Below are 24681 nucleotides of genomic sequence, written 5' to 3' on the forward strand. Positions count from 1 at the left end.
CGCTAAAATTACATCTGGCCGGGATATCCAACAGCCAGGCCGGATGGTGATTTCCTATTCAGTCAATATTCGAGACGCATTCCGGACCAGAAGTCTACATCTGAGTCTTAAAGGAAGCATTGGGAGTATAAATACCTCATGTTAATCAAACGGGTGACGGACTTATATTTTACACCGTCTTGGGAAACCATTAATTAATATATTTGCACAGTGGTAGATTAATCAAGAGTGCGTGCGTGCGTGCGTGCATGAGTGAGTGAGTGAGTCAATGAGTGAGTGAGTGAGTTGGACTTTTAGCAAATTATAATATTCCAGCATCATCAGGACAGGAGACATCAGAAAAGGGCTTCACGAATTGTACCCATGTGGGGAATCGAACCCGGGCCTTCGGCATGACGAGCCAACGGTTTAACCACTAGGCTACCCCACCACCCCACATCAGGAAGGAAGGTCCTCAGTGACACAGAACTGGACGTGCATCACTTTGTCCTGAGGTATGGATGCTGCAGACAAACCAGGCATTATAGTGAGAACTCGTTTTGTCTTCGAACCCACAAACAGCACATTTTATAATGGCTAATTATATGTGACGCAACTCTGCACTTAGACTAAGAAAGTTAAACACTTGCCTTCTATAACCATTAACAATTTTCTCTGCTGTGTTGGTAGACTAAAGCTTAGTCTCTGAACATATACACTCTCCCCCAAAACGAAACGCATAGGTGTATTTTCATGAATTTAATCTGTTACTTTTAAAGTGAGATAACACATGTAATTGTGGATCAGTTGCTGCCAAATTTCACAGTATAAAAGATCAAATTGATGTTAACATAAATAGCTTATAAAATGTTCAATAAGCGAAAGCGTCCGTTCTCAGTTGGGCGTTATCTTCAATATCTGTTGTGGCCACCATGAGCACTCAGAACTGCTCTGCACCGTCTTGGCATGGACTGGATAAGTCTTTGAATTCGACCTTGTGAAATTCTGGCCCTTTCTCCTTGCAATGCCCGCGACAGTTAATCTAACGTTTGTGGCGCCGATTGACGTTCATGTACGCGTCGGCCGAGACCAACCCGCAACTGCTCGATGGGATTGAAGTCGGGCTATTTGAAAGGTAACAGAAGCACTGTAATGTTCTTGTTATAAAGATACTGAATAGTGGCATGTGCCGTCCCTCTGGCGGTCAATGATCGGAGCTATGTAAATCCTTAGGATTTTGTCTCTGTACAGAATAGCAGTTACATTGCCCTGGAGGCGTAGAAAGTCACTGAACCATACACGTCGCCAGTTTTGTAATTCCAGAATCGAACGTTATTGCACCACTGGATCCGTCGACGTCGATGTAGTCGTCACACCACAGGGCCAAAATAGAGTTTTCTGGCTCGAAGCCCAGCTTCTCGTAAACGATTACGAATGGTTTGCGCGGACGTTCTCCTCAAACCAGGCACTGCACTTGCACTTGCAGTTGCTGTGACAGTTCGATTCCCGAAAATGAAGTACCCGGATGTAACCATCATGTGCTGCAGTGGTAATCCAAAATTTACCAATTTGGGAGAATTGGTTTGTGAATATAGGTCCCATAAACGACTGATGGTACTCTGGTGAACACTGAGACGCCCCAGCCTCCAGACGTCCAATGGCAATGTTTCGATTTACAGCAGTGAGTTGCGGCATATTCTAAGTCAGCTGAAAATGCCAATGATCGTCTAAAAAGAAAAACTGCCTTACATAGTCAATGACCCTGTTCACGATTCTTCAGAGCTGCACGTGCATTTTACGAACCACATTTTCTCCATGACATTGTCGACCTTAAACTGAAATCTAGACTTACCTCATTTAGGGCTTAAACATTGCAGAAAGGGCTGGGCAGAAGTTAACATAATGCCGTAAAGGGACTGTGAAACAGACTACTTGTAGCCTTTACATGCGTACGATCAGTTATCGTGGGAATAGGCTAAAATTTATTTCAATATATAATGTTTAAAGTATATATCATACAAAAAAGTATTTATCTCTATCCATACAGGATAAATCGGACACCGTCGCCTATATTTTATTTGTAACAGGCCAATCATTGAATGGACACTAAATATAGATAGTTGGAGAGTCGGATAAAGACCAATTTAATGGATGAAGAACTTACTTATTGCCCCTTTATAAATACACTATCATTCTGTCTAACTGTCCATCTAAACATTTTTTCGTTTGATTATTATCGTTTGATTGTTATATTGTTTTACTATAAATAAATACATAAATAAATAAATATACAGAGAGAGAGAGAGAGATTAGAGATTATCTCTTTCTCCGTAGAGTTCTCTCAAAGTGAGTTCTTATGTCAGCGTCAACTGTGATATCAGACGTGACACACCAAGAACAGAAATGTCTTATTGCTAATGAAAGTCAATGAGACAGTCCCGGAATATTTTAGAGCATCAAATTCGTCTTTAGGCAACCTGACCTCTGTATCTTTGCAAGCTAATAGGAAAATCAGAGCAACTCTGCTTAGCATTTCCCAACGAGATTCTTAGTTGTCGCATTCAAAACCAGCTCTCGCTAACAACATAAATCAGATTTTCCGTCAAGATGGAGTATGTACCCCTGAACGAGTCCGTAACTCTTATCCTGATGGATATTCCATAGGCGTTTTGCAGACATACGTAATGTTCCTTTGTTCGTGATCCACAAGCCATACACAAGTACCCAAACGCAGCCAAATGTTCGACTGGTAAGATGAATTCAGTTGCATTCTGAGAGAATAGATCGCCGACGCAGATCTAAGTAATCTCTGGAAGCGCGCTCTCTCTGTTTATTAGAAAATAGAATAAATTATCGATCGTACCTTGAAAAAGACGCGTTTTATGGCATGCTGCGATGGGTCGGGTAATCGCACGTAAAAGACCCGGGCAAAACACTGCGCAACTCGAAATCGTGGCGTTCAGGTCGATATATACCATGGAAGGACAAAATAATGGAACTATTCACAAGCACCAAACTCTCAACAGACTGTTACGTATGCAAGGTATGTTTGTCGCGATTTATTTAAAACAGTCGCAGGCAAGTAACAAACTAACCCTTGATGTCTTAACTTATGATTTTCAGAACTACTTCAGGGTCTCGATCTACAAAGCGTTTGTAGCGCAACGACATTCGTAAGCCTATGATAAACTATAGAGTTACGACAAGTCGTAACGTTACGAATGCTTTGTAGATTGGGGCAGAGTATCTTAAAATATTCTCTCAAAATGACCTATTGTTTTCCTTAGCAATCAATCAGCAGTTTCCTTCAACCATTTTCTCCCCTGTATGTAAGAAACGGTTGATTTTTTTCAACCACCACAGTGTTTCACTCAAACCATGAATAATATCAAGTTGCCAACATGAACCTCTTTGTCTTCAGGACACTCCTTCGTTCACACATTCATTTGGGAGCCATTAGCAGTGTTCCCACTCAGTTTCTGCTTTAACCGCTCCTTCATTCCGAATACACTTTAAACCATTTTCGCTTTCACTGTGCTCATGGGACGTATTCAGTTGACGTCCATCTATTCTATTTGTGTGTCCTTTTTTAATTCATGTACACATTCGTTCGGGACCCTCAACCATCTTCTAACACTGTGTCAAACATGTGTATTTAGTTTGTAACTTACCCCAACTTCTTTTTCCTTGCTCTTTTTTCACTTGGTACTTATTCAATTTAAATTTGCAACGTCTTCACTTTCGGTCTTCTCTTTCAACCACGAATTTATACAGTTTGAATTTTACATTGAAGTTTACACCATCTTCTCTTTCGGTTTTCTCTTTCAACCACGACTTTATTCAGTTTGAAGTTTACATTGAATTTTACGCAATCTTCTAATTCCTTTTCTTCTTTCAAACACATATTTATTCAGACTGCACGTTTTACCTTCTCATTCGGCATTGTTTTAATCATTCTGTATTCACTTTCAACCATGTAACCCACTGAGTTTGTGCTTCACACCCTCTTCCTATGTCTCGTTGTTTTGACCCATTCAACAAAGAACTCATTCAGACGGCAACCAAGGCAGTCCAATTTAGTTCACACTTCAGCTCTGTACTCTAAGATGATACATTAAGCCATATGTTCAATGCATTCTCTAGGCACACACTCATTCAGCTGACATCTTTAACCATATACACACAGGATATATTCTCCTTAGGTCTGCCACCCCTGTGTGTTCTTCCGTTCTGCTCATGCCTTCCAATAAATGTCAGACATACTGTAATTGCGTTTTCCAAGCATCAATAATACGTCGATAATAGTATTATTTTCTTCTCTTTAAACACTTAATAATTTTCTTGTCATCATTGTCTCGGTTTGCCCATACCCTGTCCTCAATAACTAAAAGTGCTGACGAAGTATATTTCCGAATCAACTTTACCACACAGCCCATATACCAATCTAACGTTGAATCAGTCCGTGGCTTTCCTACTTCAAGCCCTTCAAGCTTATATTTGATGTTTCTTTGGTTGAATAACGAATACTCCACTGTATAAACAACTGCGTGGTTGGTAGGAATAGATTTATCATCCCGATTGGTAGATATTGTTCAAAGCAATAAAACTGACGTCTTTGAAGAAATGTATTGATTTTTCCAATGAAATCCTGAAAATACTTCTTTGGATGGATGATGGATTGATTGAACAGTGCCGTTAACGCCATTTAAGGAATGTCTTGCTTATTAACGTGTTAGCTTTTAGACGGTATTAACTTCTGTAAATAACATTGGCTTTTTGAGAAATTCAAGTTTATCTGTAAAAAAAAGTATTGAGCTGAAAGAAGTATGAAGTGTAAAAGTTTCAGGTACTTTATCAGAGACGAGTCTCAGGAAGACTGAAATTTTATTGATAATCGTTTCGTTCCCAGAACATTATTCAGAGGATGTCAATGCAGTAACGGATCTCGGTATCGTTCTGGGGAATTCGTACCGGGACATGCGTGGTCGTAACGCGTCGAACAGAATGGGTTCTGTGTGTAGATGCCAGTATGTGTTGTGATTACATTCTCAACAGGTGTCAGGATTAAAAAATCTGAATGATAATGAGTCACGTGAAGGATCCCACCAGTTCCCCATGCTTGTCTAACTGAAGTTGTTCTGTTTAGAACGGGTCACCCAGTACCCCACGCTTGTCTCCCTAAAGTTGTTCCGGTCAGAACAGGTCTCCGGTACCCCGTGCTTGTCTCCCTGTAGGAGTCCGGGTCAGAACAGGCCCCTCATTACCCCACGCTTTTCTCCCTAAAGTTGTTCCGGTTAGGACAGGTCTCCGGTACCCCAGTCTTGTCTCCCTGTAGGAGTCCGAGTCAGAACAGGTCCCCCATTACCCCACGCTTGTCTCCCTGTTGGGATTTGTGTCAGAAGAGGTCTGCATGTATCCCCTGCTTGTGTCCTGTGAGGAGTACGGCCAGGACAGACCCTCAAGTTGTTTTCCTGTCGGTGCTTCAGTAAGAACCGGCCCCAAAAGTAACCCATGATTGTGTCCTGTCTGAATGTCAGTCAGAACTGGTCCCCAAATACCCAAAAATTGTCCCCTATGGTATTCCGGTAAGAACCCCAAAACCTTTTTCGTGGCCGCAAGTCCACACTGTTCGCCAAGACCAATGCTAATGTACGCGTTATCCGTGAGATGCACTATAATCATATTGATGGTCAGTAATCGCCTCTGGATTCATCACTCTTGTTCCTCTCGCACACACTGACATATTCCTGACAACATACCATCTCAATCTCACCCTCTGTATGATAAACACCATTTTGTACAACGCACGTTACATACACATACACCTTAATGAATAATTTCACTGTTACCAGTAACAAAATTATTTACAAAAAGGGAATAAGTCAAAACTGTCCAAGTCGCTTTGGGCTAAAACTCTATGAGCGACAGGCTGGTCGTATTGTCTGTGTTTCTTTATTGATTCAACCAACCGAGCCATTCTGAGTGTGGAATGACATGCCTTTTTACCTGAAACTATGCTTGAGTGTATTTGTACAGAAGATAATAATAGCTAAGTCCGGGACAGATCAAACACAGACACAGATTGTTCGGGCATTCCGAGTAATGAGTGAAAGATTTACTGCCTTTCTGCAGAGAACGGAATCTATTTGAGGGATTACTGCAGAGTATTTGTCTGTCTTGCTCGACTTTCCGTGGAGAGCCAAGTGTGGCCGTTCACTACGTCAGCTGTAATTATGTAAAGGGTGCTTAAGACTTATTACTCTATCTTGCAGGTAGTTATTTTTCTGCCGTCATCAAATTTGTACTTTGACAACAAATATATTTTGAGAGTTCAGAACTCCATTAAACGATATTTCGTTTTCACGCTTAGATAGCTGACACACTATATGTAGGCCATGAGCCAGACAATTTTTCGGTACCACTCCGAGGGACCAAACACTTTTATGGTGTCTACATATAGAAAATGTATGATGGCCATGTCAGTTTGGTAGCTCAAACTCAGAACGAGGCTAAATCCAAGATGGCCGCCAAAAACTCCAAAACGTTCAAAAAATGTCAATTCCAAGCTCTAATCGTGAGTACCTATAAATAAAATTCTTGTCTGTCTGTCTGACTAGCAGCTTTCTCATTCCAGGACCAAACTTGAAGACAGAATACCGTATGTGACATGTGGAAGCAAGTGAATCCATGTCAACTACACAAGAAGAAGCAGACACACTGATGCTGTTGCATGCTAAACATGCATCTTCGGAATCCTCATCAGTTGTCATTTCCTCAGATGACTCAGATGTCTTTGTCTTGTCCTTAGCAAAGAGCAGTGACATTGCAACCAATATTTACATCAAAACTGATGCAAAACAGTGCAAGGATTCATTGATATCAAGAAAGTTGCTGCTGTTCAAAGCATTTGCATGGCCCTTCTTGGACTACACACATACACTGTACGTGATACTGTTGGTACTTTTGGAGGCAGAGGGAAGGTCAATGCATTCAAACTTCTTGTCCACAGCAAAGAATATCAAGAGGCTTTCCAACAACTTGTGAATGAGTGGACTGTGCCATCAGGTTTGATTGACTCACTTCAAGCATTCACATGTATTCGCCTGTCTGCTTCAGGTTGTCAAATAAGGGATGTCCATCAATTGCGCTGGTACCACGTATTTGAAGTGAGAAAATGGGCGATTGAATCATGACAATTGCCACCCTCCTTTGATTGTCTATCCATGCACATCCTGAGAGCAAACTATTAAGCTCCAATATCCCAGATAGCATTCAGTTTTATTATTGCCAACATTGCCAACGTTGGGCCAACGTCCGAATGCTATTTGGGATGGTACAGCTGTCTGGAAGCAGAATATCCAACTCCACGGGCAACAGATGGTCATGGATGGGTGGAAGAAAATGGTCACATAGAGATTTGCTGGATGACGGGACTTCTTGTTCCAGATGCTGTTCTTGAGTTCATTTCTTGCAAGTGCACAACAGTTTGCAAGCTGCCAAGTTGTCAGTGCCTTACCAATGGACTGCAATGCACTGTGACATGTCGGAACCAGACTTGTGACAACATGGTATGCGAGGACCATGACATGCCGAAGAGTGACACTGATGATGCAGCTGATGTTTATGATGCAGAACAGTGACTATCACTAACCACTTTAAGGAACTTGAAGGTGCTCTCACTCTTTGAAATTAAAGAGCTGTCTACAGAATAAATAAAATGATGAGTTTTCGAAAAAGGTCTGTGAATTTACAATTTTGACTCTTACAAAATCCGGAAACGGTATGATTTAAAGATATCAAATAACACAACTTGATATTAATTAAACCATTTTTAATCATGTTAGCACTGTTTTACCTCCTTTTTTTCATTTCAAGCCTAATTGTTGAACATTACTCACGATTAGAGCTTGGAATTGACACTTCTTGAAATTATTTTTTTTGGCGGCCATCTTGGATTTAGCCTCGTTCTGAGTTTGAGCTACCATAACTGGCATGACCATTAGATATATATTTTTGATATGTAGAGACATAAAGGAATAGAAAAAACACTAAAGCTTTTGGTCCTTCTGAGTGGTACCTATATGTCAATTTTCAGCTCCTGGCTCATGGCTTAATGTCTCAGTACATGTCGTGATGTTGCTGGAATATTGCTAAAAGCGGAGTAAAACCAAACTCACTCACGTCGTGTAGTTTTAGGCTATATTGGCAGTCGAAAATCCATTCGTCATGAATGCCTTTGTACGATGCATCTTGTCATAATTCACCAGGTCCAGTCTAAAAAGGGCCTGCCTCAAGGCTAAGTAAACTCATCCTTCTTTAGAGCGTGCCTTTATTCGAACACTGACGATGGAAATGTGACATTTATGAGGATTTTACATTGGGGTGACAACCTGCATTTGCAGGGGTATAAAATCCAACATTCCACCGGTATAGTTCCGAGTGGTTCATGGATATGGTCGATACTGGGCGGAGCTATTTCGAGAATACCTAACGAGGCAGGAGGAATAGAGGATTATGTGAATTAATTTGCCATATGCGGATTATGTGAATCAATTTTCTTAGCCCCGGGACCTGGGAATTATCGTCTAAGAGAATTCTTGCAATACATCATTTGCTTTAATATAAATACCCGTTTTTCGTAGGAATTATTTTTTTTACCTTGAACTGGTACCACATATAGTGTTTTATATACAAGCCTAGAAAATTGCCTAGAACAAAGTCCTGTGGTCACAATTAACCCGTGATTATATGATTTGGATAGGTAATCATTTGGTATTGATTTAGTCCTAAAGCGATTAACATATTTCTACAGAAAATGTCAAGATTGTGAAGCTTCTGAATCATTCAGTGTCATTTTCTGAAGGAATGAAGCATTTAATCAAATGTACCAACCTCTACAACGCCTTTATGTTCATCATGGATAAATAGTTATAATACAGTATGATAATAATCAGTATGATAGGTTCGTCTCAGGTGGAGGCAGTAAACCTTCCGTTATGTTGAACACACTCAGTGGTCTGATCTCCCTGTGTCTGTCTCTTTGCACAAGAATCTGACTGACAAGATTATGGAGAAACATTGCAAATATTCGAAATGTCATGCCTGCATCCCAACTCACTCACTCGCTCACTCACCTCGGACAATTTACTGTTGAAACTGTGTTTCTGTAAGTTTGTCTTGTGTCTTGTGCATACACTCCAGAGTTGCGTTCCTTTAGTGTGTTAGGATCATCTGACGTGGGTTCGAAATTGGTCCTGATTCTGAACTTCTAAATCGGACGTTTCGTTCTGGCAATCGGTGTTTTAATATTCTGTACACTTTGTTGCCAGTAATAATATTTTTGTTTCGATGAACAAAAATCAGATTAAGAACGTGTTTGAGTGACATGCCAACTACACCAACAATGATGTACAATGGAGGGCATATTAGTGTTTTGGATGTCTTTATTTTGCTGAAATCCGAAGATGTGAAGTGGAAGGTTTCAGAAAGTGTGGCTCATGAGGCCTCCTTTATACAGAATGATCAACCTTCAATGGAGATGTCGTCAGTTCTTCACACAGAAAGGGATTGTAGCCTTTTTAAAAACTCTTCAAAAACAATGTCATAATCCTTTGTTTTGCCCTTATCTTAATATCACAAATAGGTACAATTTTTCTTTGCTACAGAAAACATACCTATGCATCGTTTGATGAAAGCTGTATAGGATGAACAAATCAAATACACCACCTACTGTATATAACATGATTTTATTACCTTTCGTGTTCGAAAATATATAGCGTTAAATATAGTATAAGAACGAAAAATATGAATTGTCAGCAGCACACCATACGAGTATAATGCATAATGAATGATCATGTCTGTTCGAAACAGCGAAATCAATGGCCGAACCCCAGATACGAAAAGAAATCCCAGACATCCTCACCGTGCTTCCGTTTGGGCTCAAGGCAAATCTGCAGAGTTGTCGCCCCTTCATCCGGGCATCGATGCCATCACCGAGAGATCTCAACAATCACTCTGTTGTTTTTACGTCCTTCAGAGAATTTCGGCCTGAAATAAAACTTCCAAATTTCGATTTTAGCTCATGCTGTGGAGCAAGAAAGCCTCGGAGGATAAACGTCTGTGATAAAGTTTGACGTCGACATCCGCATCTGTCTCGCATGCCTTTGAGGAAGTAATTCCCTGGCCTGAGACGTCTTTTCACGAATGAAAAGCGGCAGTATCTATCTTCATTAAATGTGAATATTTTATATTTAAACTTCTATGTAAGTCTATTAATATCGTCATATGTATAACCATGGGACGAACGCCGTCCACTGTTAACTTTGGATGACAACTCATGCAAAGTAACTCATCCCTGATACCATACTCTCTATCATTTTATCGCTTTCCACTAATACCCTGTTTGATATTGCCCAGTGACTTTGAAACAGATCCAGACAAATGTACTCAAATGATTGCGAGCCTGCTACAGTGCATTGCACATACGCGCTCTGTAGTTTTAACCTCAGAAGCAGTTACCAAGTATGGAGTGATAACAGAAATAGCCTGAGGTCACCAACTGTATGTCGGCTCTCGCAATATATCCGGATAAAGCGTCTGATCTCATCAGTATATATGCATGACTGGTGGCTGAATAAACACTGGTTTTCATAATGGAATAATGCTTAAGCCATGAATCATATATAGCTCGTCCTAATCGCGAACAACTGCAAACACATGTAAGGAATGTGTAATGTTGATAAGTCGAGCTAAGAAACCGCTGAAATGAAGTTCACGGGGGGGGGATGGGCGAGGGTGTTTTAAGGACCCTTTTGGTATGAGTAAGTTATTATATTAGGAAAACTTTCCGAAATCATTAGGAAAGTTATAGGTTCGGTCCATATGATTGAGAACCATTTGTTCTGTTTTGTTTGTTGATCGCAAACGATGAACTGATTTCCGAAATGTTTTTGGATCATCTGATTGTCTGTGAACAATGAAAATGGAAATGAATAGTATCCTGCAGCTGACAATTATCCCTGAACCCAAGACCTCCCACCCCAACCTCCTCTTCTGCCGATATCGAATGAGGAGCCCATTAAGTAATAAAGCTAAATGAACTAAAATATTACGAGGGTAAATTTACGTTTTGTCATTGGCTTTCTTTGCTGACAAATCGAGGGGCGGTGGGGTAGCCTAGTAGTTAAAGCGTTCGCTCGTCACGCCGAAGACCCAGGTTCGATTCCCCACATGGGTACAATGTGTGAAGCCCATTTCTGGTGTTCCCCTCCGTCATATTGCTGGCATATTGCTAAAAGCGGCGTAAAACTAACCTCAGTCAGTCAGACAAATCGATTTCCAAAAATGTTTTCCAAAATAACCGTTTGGACAGTAACCACTTAGGCAAGCATGTTGAGAAAAGATAAGATTATTCTTTTAGTGGGAAATTTGGTTACATCGCGAATGAACATATAACATAGTACTCACAAATACATAAAGACATGCATGAATAAAGTTAATGATGTAAGGTTTTGTATAGCACTAACAATATGACAGGAATCTGTGTTTGTTAACATCTTTCGCTCGTATAAGCCACAAACAGTATGAAACACAGATTTGCAAGTGATAAATTGGTTTATTATCAGTCTACTGACATATCAATTGATTCAAAAACCCTAACCTTCTACAGACATATATTGATTCGCCATTTCCGTTGTACGCTCGTTATCCTCCTCTCAATTCTGCCTAAATGTTAATGCAGCACATTAACTAGTAAGTGTTTAACTTGAATGACTTAAGTGCAATACCAAAACTAGTACTTACTAATGGAACCCAGCACCTTGACTCTTTCAGACCCATATTTCGGTGCGGATGCTGGCACATTTTATCGTCAATCAGGATAATCTCGTGCCAGTAACACCTACGACAGGATATCCTGTTTGACCTCTACTGAAAGGTCAGCATGTCTCTCGCTATATAACGCCTGTGCATCCTAATTAACCTTGGTCATTCACACTTTACCATTCATTTTCACGTGGACTTGATGCATTTTGATTATCAAGTTCGCACCAGGGAACTTGTAATGATCAATATGCTAAGACAGTGTTTAGGCTCAGTAAACCGTAACAGGACACTGAGACTAACATGCCTGACTTAGTGGTTGGTTGACCGGAAGTCACTGACCTCTCGGTCATTTTGGAAAGAAGCTGATTATTGGAGCTAAACAGACTGTCAAGCATTGCTCTAAGCAATGTTGCAGATAGTATAAGACAGTATAAAACCGCAAAACAAACTTATACTTGGGATAAAACTAACTAAACTGTCTAGGACCAATCTAACTAAAGTGTCGAGGACCAATTTTACATATTACAAGGACAAACTACCAACAATGACGAGGACAGGGTATCACATCTTACAAGGACACAATGACTAGGACCAAGTATCACATCTTACAAGGACACACTATCCACACTGGCTTAGACGGAGAAACTTATCTTACAACTGCAAATTATCTTAATAAATCTAACGTTTCTAACTGACTAGGAGAAGCTATCAACACAGACTAGGACCCAATAACTAAGCTTACCAGGAGAAGCTATCAACAGAGACTAGGACCAGTAACTAAGCTTAGTAGGAGAAGCTTTCAACACAGGCAAGGACAAGTAACTAAGCTTACTAGGAGAAGCTATCAACACAGACTAGGACCAGTAACTAAGCTTACTAGGACCAATAACTAAGAAGCCACCAACACAGACTACTAGGACCAATAACTAAGCTTACTAGGAGAAGCTATCAACACAGACTAGGACCAGAGAAGCTAAGACTTAACTAGGAGAAGCTACCAACACAGACTAGGACCAAGTAACTAAGCTTAACTAAAAGGAGAAGCTACCAACACAGACTAGGACCAATAACTAGGACCAATAACTTACTAGGAGAAGCTACCAACACAGACTAGGACCAATAACTAAGCTTACTAGGAGAAGCTACCAACACAGACTAGGACCAATAACTAAGCTTACTAGGAGAAGCTATCAACACAGACTAGGACCAATAACTAAGCTTACTAGGAGAAGCTACCAACACAGACTAGGACCAATAACTAAGCTTACTAGGAGAAGCTATCAACACAGACAAGGACCAAGTAACTAAGCCTACTAGGAGAAGCTACCAACACAGACTAGGACCAAGTAACTAAGCTTACTAGGAGAAGCTATCAACACAGACTAGGACCAGTAACTAAGCTCTCAAGGACAAATTATTCATATTGACTAGGATCAGATAACTAAACTGAAAAGGACGAACTAGTTGTAAGGTCCTAAGAAGAACAAAGCGAAATTGAAAACATATCAAATAACTAAACATCGACGAACTAGTTGTACCTAGAAGAACCACTGACACCTGACGTGAACCTGAGCAGGATTCTTTATATAATCTAACCCAGTAAGTTTCTTGAACAATTAGTGACTCATACACCATTTAGAACCAAGTCTTACCATGTCATTACAATACACAGAATGGTCGATATGTCACAATATAAAGGGTTCAGTCTGAAAGTGTCTTCCGTTATTGATTCAACAAACAGCCAGGGTCCTTGCCCGTAAACTAACAGGGGCTATCAGAGGTAAGTCTCGCATGGATATTGCAAGTCATAATCAAAGTATTTTCATCCGTATATAAATTGCAATTATATCAAACATATACACATGGTTATATCGACAAAGATATATAAACGTACATTAGGTGGAGTTACATTTTCGCGTGTACATTATTGCTAATGAAAAAAGGACGGTCTTCATTAGTGAGATGTTTTGAACATAGAATAAATTCTAAATGTGTCACACAAAATGACACAGCCCCTGACCCTCTCGCGGAGACCAGTGCTCCTATATATAACGACATCATCGACATACAATGAGTGCTGTACATTTGTGTCAATCACACGTCTCTACGTACGTATGCCCACTAACGAAGCACATAAAGGTTGAGTCAATGTTATCAAATTAGTTAATAGTAACTGACAAACAGCCTCAGGGTGGCTATTTAGATATCCTCTTATCAGCTTCACTGGCTGGAAATCGAAGAGACTGGGCCGAGCTGGACAGGTAGATGCTACTTTGTGACGCGGACTTGTCACGTACTGATGATGTTTGGTCGCTAATACAATCACTGGGAGAGACAGATAGAGAAGTAGTGAGTGAGAAAGAGAGAGAGAGAAATAGAGAGAGAGAGAGAGAGAGAGAGAGAGAGAGAGAGAGTGAGTGAGTGAGAGTGAGAGAAAAGACGAGAGAGTGAGAGATACATACGCAGACACACGCAGACACACACACAAATCCACACTAACGCTTAGTCTTTGAATATATATAATTTTAAAGTAACAAACAAGCCCATTTAAATTCAAAAGGAACCCCAGGGAAACCAGAGATTCAGATTCTGGAGGGGGAGGTGAGAGAGAGAGAGTGAGAGAGTGACATATAGACAAACAGAGAGAGACAAAGAGAGTGAGATAGACAGAGACAGGCAGAGAGAGAGTTGGGAATGGCAGGGAGAGAATAAGAGTAAAACAGAGAGAGACAGAGACAGAGAGAGATAAGGTCAGAGACAGGCAAAGAGAGATGGGGAGAGGCACAGAGAGAAAAAGAGGAAAACAGAGAGAGAGAGCGAGAGAGAGGGTAGACAGAGAGAGTAAAAAAGCGAAAGAAAGAGCCAGCAACACATACTTCCGCAACATAGACATATATACTGAGTCAAACTAAAACTTCACAATCAGCTATTAGATAATATATAAAAGAAAGGACCAAGAATGTGGTAGAGGTTATCATGTATTTGTTAAGGTCGTTAGGATGACCTGAGAATAACCACAATGCCAAAAGTCGGTTCCATGTGGTTACAGCATTTATCTTTAATAGGGGTAAACAAAGTGTCAAGTCACAAGAATTTAATTCTGATGTTCCAAACGTCCAGTAACGTGTATGGCCACACCATGCGTTCACAACTGCTAAGCAACGCCTCCTCATGGACTGCCTGATGCATGTAAACACATTATTGGGGAGTCGGTGCCATTGTTCCTGCAAAGCAGCACCAAGATCCTGCAAATTCTGTGGTTGGTTACTGAGAGTGCACAGACCACTACCAAGAGCATACCAGAGTTGGTTGTATGGGGTCTGCCATTGTCATGTTGAAAGTGCAGACCTAGACCATGTGCTGCCATGAATGGAATAGGTTCCGGGTTAGCACCTGGTCGCGTAAAACTGCAGCATTAAGGTTCCTACGGATAACCAGAAGTCTGGAACGGGCAATCCCACAGAAAGTACCCCAAACCTGATAATTCCGCCCCGAAATCTTTCAACTTTCTGTACACAACACTGAGCATAACGTTCACGGCGTCGCCTCCACACTCTCATCCTACCATCAGCGAATCTGAGGGTAAATCTAGATTCAGCACTGAAGACAACTCGATTCAAGTCTCTCTGAGTCCATCGGAGGTGTCGTCGGGCCCACAGCAAACGCTGACGTCGATGTAATGGCATCAAAATGGTTCCGCGATATGGTCGTCGAACACGAAGGTGAGCAGCTCGCAGCCAGTTTCGGATGGTTTGAGACGACAATCGACCTCTAAACAGCTCATCTCTGGTTCTTGTAGCCGTCAAAAAACGATTACGGAGGTGACGTAAAACAATTTGACGGTTCTCCGCCTGTGACGTCACACGTGGTTGACATGGCCTTGGGCGATCAGCAGTGGTGCCAGTTTGTTGCAGTCGAGTCTGTACATCATAAACAGTCCGACAGCTGCACCCCATTAACCTTGCAACGTCACTTACGTTCACGCTTCCAGCATGCCAACGGCACGTTCGCGCTGAACGTTTGAGAGGCGCGGCATAAGAATTGGCTGTTCTTGTTAGTACTCTAAAGTGTTCTTTCACTTTGTACAGTTGATGGGAACATGTGCGATCGAATGCACGTGCAATGATAAGATCACGTGACCAGTGGCACGTTAATAATACGCTTTAGCACTATTGTGGGGTGCACGATTTTTTGATTAACTTATATGTGCTGTGGTGACTTTTTACTTGAGGCGATATTTTGGAATTAATATTATGATACCCGAAAACTGTCTACTATAACAATTCATATTTTTATTTAAAAATATATATTATGAAGTTTTTATCTTGACTCCGTATAGATGGAAGATGATTTCCTGATCATTACATGATAATTTCCTTAAGAAGCCATGATGATTCCATGATGATATCTTGATGATTCCGTGTTGATATCTTGATGATTCCACGAATAGTGTAATGATTATTTACTGATAATATCAAGATGACTCCACGAATAGTATATAGTTGATGATTTAATGAGAATATCAAGATGATTGATGATTTAATGAGAATATCAAGATGACTCCACGAATAGTGTAGTGATGATTTAATGAGAATATCAAGATGACTCCACGAATAGTGTAGTGATGATTTAATGAGAATATCAAGATGACTCCACGAATAGTGTATTGATGATTTAATGAGAATATCAAGATGACTCCACGAATAGTGTATTGATGATTTAATGAGAATATCAAGATGACTCCACGAATAGTGTAGTGATGATTTAATGAGAATATCAAGATGACTCCACGAATAGTGTAGTGATGATTTAATGAGAATATCAAGATGACTCCACGAATAGTATATTGATGATTTAATGAGAATATCAAGATGACTCCACGAATAGTGTAGTGATGATTTAATGAGAATATCAAGATGACTCCACGAATAGTGTAGTGATGATTTAATGAGAATATCAAGATGACTCCACGAATAGTGTAGTGATGATTTAATGAGAATATCAAGATGACTCCACGAATAGTGTAGTGATGATTTAATGAGAATATCAAGATGACTCCACGAATAGTGTAGTGATGATTTAATGAGAATATCAAGATGACTCCACGAATAGTGTAGTGATGATTTAATGAGAATATCAAGATGACTCCACGAATAGTGTAGTGATGATTTAATGAGAATATCAAGATGACTCCACGAATAGTGTAGTGATGATTTAATGAGAATATCAAGATGACTCCACGAATAGTGTAGCGATGATTTAATGAGAATATCAAGAGGACTCCACGATTTAATAAGACTCAGGTGTCATTTTAATACGTTTTCTGAACACCTGGTATCATCACTACTTCATAGTGATTCATAAAACACATGCTCTGTCATCGTATCGCATGGTGACAATCACTGGATTGCCTGGTCCAGACTCGATTTGTTTACAAACAACACCATACAACTGTACTACAGCTGAAACAAATATATCCTCATGATAATTTCACAATTGTACAATCGACTCTGCTTTTAGCAGAAATTTCCTCTGGACGTGGAAAGGGTTATGTCGCTTCTGAAACAGAAACAGAACAGAAACGTTGGTATCTGATCGCCAAAACGCACTTTACTTCGCGGAAGTATCGTAAGATTAATCGCGCTGTTCCCATACACTGTATGGGTTGAGAGTAGCATGTCTAAGACTCGATTTGTTTACAAACAACATCGTACAGCTGTAGTACTACTGAAACAAATATATACTCATGACATTGTCAAAGATGTATAATCGACTCTGCTTTTAGCAGGGATTTCTTCCAGATGTGGAAAGGGTTTTGTCGCTTCTGTTTGTATAAACTCGGTTTCCTGTTTCACTGAACAATTGCAACCTTGACAAGGGCTGTATTGATGCCAAGATGAATCCATACATCTGTCATCACTGACGCTGTAGTCCAATAGCTTACTGTGAACACAACAGCCGTCTAACCAATTCATCTGTTAAATAACAGTGTTACCATTTCGTAAGAGTTTCAGCACGTTTCTCCGTGTAAAAATGCATGGTTCCACCACGAGGCTAGTCGCAGGCAATATGAGAGTGACGGTGATTGATTAGGTAATAGTGTAGCCTATATTTGGTTGCCCGTAAACAGACATATACTAAATGTCATAAAGTATATAGATGCTTGTTAGTTGGAGTCTTGAAGCAGTTGAGTTGTAGTGAGTACGGTTTTACGCCGCAATATTCCAGCAATATCACGGCGAGGAACACCAGAAATGGGCTTCACAAATTGTGCCCATGTGGGGAATCGAACCCGGGTCTTCGGCGTGACGAGCGGACGCTTAAACCACTAGGCTACCCCACCGTCCCCTAGGTGAGTTGTAACCGCATTAACACCATGATGTACCAGTGTTTGAAAGGTGCTTTTGCCTTTTTACACGTCAAAGTTTAGAAACCATTTTAAATAAATGTCACATCGATAGATGTTTCAGATGAAGCTGGGCCATCAGGATATTATTACCTACAAAACCCCATACACTCAAAATGTGTTTGATTTTCAAAGCGTGACTGCTAAACTTAAAATTCAGTATCTTGTCTAAGTTAAGTGAATGAGTTTAGTTTTACGCCGCTTTTAGCAATATTCCAGCAACATCACGGTGGGGGACATCAGAAATGGCCCATTTTGTCTCCACTACAACATTGTTTAGCAATATTCCAGCCAAGTGGAGAATCGAACCCGGGTCTTCGGCTAGACGAGCGAACGCTTTAACCACTAGGCTACCCCACCGCCCCTGTCCAAGTTAAGGTAAGGTGAAATTGGCAGAAAGGTCGTGTATATTGTATTTCTACAGAAGCGTGCATGCATGTTTGAGTGTCACTGCTGGGCTTTTACCATTAACACCGAGTGTCAGGGTGACAACAACAAGTATCACATTTTAACGTCTTTTGTTGAAGGGGTGGTCGGGTAGCCTAGTGTTAATAACATTGGCTTGTCACGTCGAAGACCCGGGTTCGATTCCCCAGACGGGTACAGACCGCCTCCGTGGTGTAGTGGTTAGAGCGTCCGCCCGGAGAGCGGAAGATCGCGGGTTCGATCCCCGACCGCGGCATACCAAAAGACGTTAAACTTGTTGGTCCCTGCCTGGCGCTCGGCATTAATGGGTACAACAAGGACTGGTTGGCTCGGAGTCAGTAAAATGTGTCTGAGTGGGGTATTCATGCTTCACTGCGGCATGGTATAGCACTATAAAACCAGCTTCAGCCTGGGCTAATACAAGCAGCCGCACATACACACGCATGCACGTCGTCATATGAGCGAAATATTCTCAAGCACAACGTTAAACCCAATTTCACCTCACCTCACCTCACACGGGTACAATGCGTGAAGCTCATTTTGGTGTCCCCCGCCGTGATATTGCAGGAATATTGCTAAAAGCGGAGTAAAACCATACTCACTCACTCACTTTTGGTGTCCTGAAGCTCAGCATCTAACCACCGACCCTCAATTCAATTGACTATAGCTGTTACTCAATTATATATATCATAATAATAATTTATGATTAATCCTCAATATAGAGTTCAAAAAGAACCAAATAACTATGTAGTTTGAGGGTTCAAATGCCAAGAACGGGATAATTGTTGAAGAAAAGTTAAACTTTATTGTGTCTATCAGTAGAAAACTGGCATCATGTGAGCAAGATGTAGTTGGTAATTATCAATATTACAGCAAGACGTTAATCCAAAGGTAAACAGACACACCTCAGGCAGGATGACGTATACATGAAAACATTCTGGATGAGACCCAAGAATCAACTATAAGTGCCTCTGCACATATAAATTGATCATGTTTTTTGCTGGGGTGGGGACGATACTTAATGATGAGTGTGTGAGTGAGTGAGTTGGGTTCGACGCTGCTTTAAACAACGTCGTGACCACTTGTTACATTGCTAACTGTGAAACAGGTCTGAGACGCTTACCCATTGATGAAACCCACGGGGGTCTGGTGCTCACAAACCTTGAAACACAGTCAGGTCTGATCCAGTATTCAAACCGATGATCAGAGGTGTCAAATACATCTTATGGACACACCTGTGACTCGGACCACTGGGACACCCTTCACTCAAGAAGCCAGCAAGGCTTCTTCATAAGTAACTAAAATCAAACCAGTGGTTGACAACACGAGCGATGTCCTATATGTAGATATGTTGCGACCACCCGATCCTGATTGTTGTCTTCTCAAGCCACAATAATGGTTCTTCTGGTTTATTCCAGAATCGAAGATAATCTTGAATCGAATACAGTGTCCGTCACAAACGTAATTTACATTTCTGTGTGTTTACAATGACGAGTGACTTTTTTACTCGTTTGGTGTTCAACGCCGCAATATTCGGCTTCATAATCAGTAAATATTCAAATCCGTACCAGAAAATACAGTGATTTTCACCATAAACATTGATCTCCGCAACTTGGATATGCCCGACCGATTCCATTAGTCGCCAACCATGAGTTGCTGAAGACCAATAATAATATTCTAACCGAGATCTTGAGTGATGTATAAATACACATGTGTTTTGTGGGGATCAATAAATTTCATTCTTACCATCGTCAACATTGTCTCTTGTTTGCTGACAGACCACTTCTGCCAGATAGTTAATTTGAGCAAGACGTGTTGTGTCTGTTATTTTTAAACTGGTATACAATGACGCACTTTCATGCCGGATCAATCTAATCGACTGACGTTCAGTGTTTTCGTTATGTGCGATAAAAACATTATCTATCTCCTTTGCGAAGCTGGGGACAACACAATCAATCATGTGCAGTGTAGGTATTGACTAGACACGTGTGCACTTATTACATGCTACTCTGCAGTTGTTATCCTGAGATTGTGTGTCACAGGGTTGCGTCCCTTTGCGGTGTAAGGATCTGTTGATCATATATTGAACCCCTTGATTAACCTCCACTAACATCCTGGCTTTGTCAAAATAACTTTTCTACCACCTAACACAAAAGTATGAAATGACTTGCACGGTATAATATTTGTGACTTTGACATTATTGCGAGCGTTCATTATTATAATAATACTTATTATTGAGAGTTGATTCACGCCGTCAGGGTACGATGATGCTCAATCCATCATGTCGCCACGTTAGACTATATGTGCATCCACCAGATTAACTAAGCCTTATACCATACGACAAGCATATGTTGTTAGGAACGATTCAAAGTCGAGATCCTTGCTGCCGGAATTCTAGATCAAAGGGCACAAAATGTGTCTGACTGACTGGAGCAAAATGTGTGCTCCTATTCCGGCATCGTTAGATGCTCATGTTATCAACCACCGGTCTACATTGTCCAGGTTTCAGTTATTTAGAGGCAGTCGTGATATAGTGCTAATACCCAATGCTCTGTTGAAAAAAGGGGTGGTGGGGTAGTCTAGTGGTTAAAGCGTTGGCTCGTCACGCCCAAGGCCCGGGTTCGATTCCCCACATGGGTACAATGTGTGATGGCCATTTGTGGTGTTCCCCGCAGTGATATTGCTGCAATATTGCTAAAAGCGGCGTTATACCATACTCACTCACTCTATTGATAAAACGCGTTATAAAAATTATAACGAATTTCTCAATGGTCGCTGTATACCGCGAATCACGCAGAACCTGACATTCGGACATACGCCATGTGGAGACTCTCAGATGAAATTCCCCGCACACGCCAACCAACAAAAGGCGACTGCTCAAAACGCCAACTTTCATTATGCATGTCAACATTTTTTTCATAGTCACCTGTCCAGGCTAGTCGCGTTTACAAAGCCGCCGCCATAAATCGTTATAAATCCTACACAGCCCATGGGTAGTGATTGAACGTGCGCTATACGCCGTATTGGTATTTACGGCGGTATAGCTATTGACTGCTAAATAAATCGCGACATTCGTAGACATCAAATTGGCTGTTTTCGTGATACGAATCAGATCGTCTGTGTTCTCGTGAACTCACGCGAGAAGTGGCTAAGGCCGGAAATGGCGAATGACCACGACAGACTGGGACGCCCCTGCGACCTCTATGTCTCTTGTCAAGGTGATTTATCCGTTTCCAAATGGCGGCGTCTCTTCGGCTTTATTGCCTGACTGGTTGCGGTGGTATGAAGGAAACGAGAGAGGACTTCTGAGGCCGGTGAAGGAAATTGAATGGTTACACATCCACCGTCCACCTGTTGTCGAGATGTTTTAAAGCAGTACGGCATCAGACACCACAACAGGTGATGTTCCTCGTCTGTCTGATGCTGTAGAGGCCCTAATTAGATACAATTCGCGTTCAGGTAATGAGAGGAAGCCATGTCAGGGATTGTTAAACGATTCACGAACATGTTGTACAGGCTTGTTTGTCTGCCACCGGCTGTTGCTTTCTTGTTCATACGTTTCCGTGTTTGTTTAAGGTGAACAACTGACTTGCATTGGTTTTGTGTTTGTGCCATGTGAGTGAGTATCGTTTTACGCCTCTTTTAGCAAATATTCCAGCAATATCATATACCCACAGGGGAATCGAACCCGGGTCTTCGGCGTGACGTTGTAGTAAGTGAGTGAGTTTAGTTTTTCGCCGATCTTGGCAAAATTCCAGCAATTTCACGACGGGGGACACCAGAAGTAGGCTTCAAACATTGTACCCGTTTGGGGAATCGAACCTGGTGCTTTTCCGTTATATTGTGACACCCATGGGGCACGATACGCTCACCTCTCAAGAACACCTGGTGTCATCCCTGTTTGATACTGATTCATGAACACATTTACGATAGGGTCGGAATCGAACAATAAACTTTTAATTTATTAATAAGAAAGGGGATGTTTTCTTGATGTAATATATGTATTAGTTTGGTCAATGTTTGATTGTAAATCTCATGCATTCATTCACGTGCATTGAATGATGCCAGTGGCTGAAAACATGGCTCAGAGACGACAGCATCAGTCCATGCTATTTCTCTTTGTCTCAGGTGGAAAACCATCAACCATTTCGCACTTGGATCTCTTTCTTTGCTACTTATTTACTTCCCATCATCATTGCCGTGCATTCAGGTAGCCACACACCTGGTGCATTCCGCCCACTGCCCAATTTAGAATTTCATCCTTCTTACTGAAAAAAAAGTCCCCGTGTAATCACAGCCACAAAAGGGAACTAACTGATTCTAAATTTAGAGCTCATCTGTTTAATCACTTCAGATGTTCTTAAAGCAGTTGGGCTCCTGACAATAATTTTTGTCTTCTTAGAAAATCCATCTTCTAGTACTGAGAGATTTATTTTTAAATTGGTGGAATCAGTCACTTGAGGACCTTAAATTTCCCACTTCACCTGATCGATACCCCGACATGGAAGCAACGTCAAGTATGTGGGATGAGGAGAAATTAAACTTGTATGGTGGAGAGGCCCGAGTGGTACATTTCATTAGGGTAATTCAATTTACTTGTATCCAGATCAGAACCTTTAGCGGAGAAAGAGGATCTACAGTTCAGAAATAATGCAGGGTGAAACGCTGTTAATCTGCATCATAGACTCAAAGGCAGATGATGCTGATGCATGTTGAGAATCCTAATTCTAGTTCGACTTCAGATGGGGTGATTCGACATTTTCACTTCCTCCACGACGAAATTGTATTCCTTCTCACGTCTGCTTACTTGTTATTGAAGCACATTAAGTAGGGGGAGCACTGTCGTCTGTAACGTCGCAGTGCGGAGTTGTGGCTCTTTGCCGTAGAGGCAGATGATGGTAGTGAGTCCTACTTTCTGAATTTTGATTTCTGTTTGGTCAGCACCTAACCCATGCTCCTTTAGGAATCTGGGTTAGAGAAGGTCTCCGGAAGGTCCTAAATAGGTCGCAATTTATGGTTATGATGTCTGTTATTGTATGTCCTGGGATTGATTAAATAACTGCATCATTGGCGTTAAACCAACGAACGAACGAAACAGCCAACCAACCAATCAACAAAAAGTTACCCACACACATACACATTCTTGTACTTTTCACCAAAATTGGTGAAGGCCTGGGCAGGCCTAACTATGGACCTTTCTTACACGTTGTGCTAGACTCCATGATTCAACTGAAATTGTGTTCAAGGTGGCTTTAGCCCCATCTCTAGATCATGAAATCATTTTGAAGATTTCCCCACCTCTAACTAATATATATACAGATAGACACCGAGAGCGGCTTTGGGGTTGTCTTCTAAAATTGACCTATCCGTGTACGTTAGTGCTTTGTGTTTACTTCTTGTTATAATATCGACTGTCCTCGGATCCAACACAATGGCACAGTATTGAATATCCCTTGACAATGCTGAGGTGATGCGTCTCTGAGGAGCGTGGCTTTTGTAGTTCTTATAAGAATGGTGCTTTTAAATAAAATATGGTTAACGAAACAAGGCTATGTAGATGATCAATACCAAATGGTGGGAAAGTTGGACCTGATGCAAAGTCAGCCAGGGAAGTGATGTCCTAGATTGCAACACACGAACGTTTTACTAGACGCCATCCGGCACGGTTATATATAAAATTATATTCATAAAACATGTTCTGGCTTCGAGAACAAACAAACAAACAAACAAACAAACAAACAAACAAACAAACAAACAAACCGAAAACAAACAAACAAAAGCATTGTACAATCGAAATTTCTTATGAATTTAGAAAGTACTATGTTGCTTTCATTTGTTTTGCAAGAGGCTGGTTTTCTGAAAGAAATTCTACATATGTTTTGATCTACATTTTATCAGCTCCGCTATGAATGTTAAACAGCGTTAGGATTTGTGGTGCTTTCAACAAGAATTAACACTGTTGACCAGTACGGGCAAAACACTTGACTATTTAACTTCACACGGAGGTCCAAACTAAGATTGACAGAATTAACTTTCTTAAATGTTCT

The 24681-nt window shown here is 41.0% G+C and overlaps 1 long non-coding RNA gene across 1 annotated transcript; it reads left to right on the forward strand.

Annotated features, from left to right (window-relative positions):
* Positions 1 to 3116: 3116 nt before the first annotated feature.
* Positions 3117 to 22734, forward strand: LOC124285781. The gene is made up of 3 exons (XR_006900890.1): positions 3117 to 3207; positions 13702 to 13706; positions 22725 to 22734. It is a non-coding gene; the product is annotated as an uncharacterized LOC124285781 (long non-coding RNA).
* Positions 22735 to 24681: the final 1947 nt, after the last annotated feature.

Source organism: Haliotis rubra, unplaced genomic scaffold (assembly GCF_003918875.1).
Source record: "Haliotis rubra isolate DU_JTF1 unplaced genomic scaffold, ASM391887v1 Scf1, whole genome shotgun sequence".
NCBI classification, from domain to species: Eukaryota; Metazoa; Mollusca; class Gastropoda; order Lepetellida; family Haliotidae; genus Haliotis; species Haliotis rubra.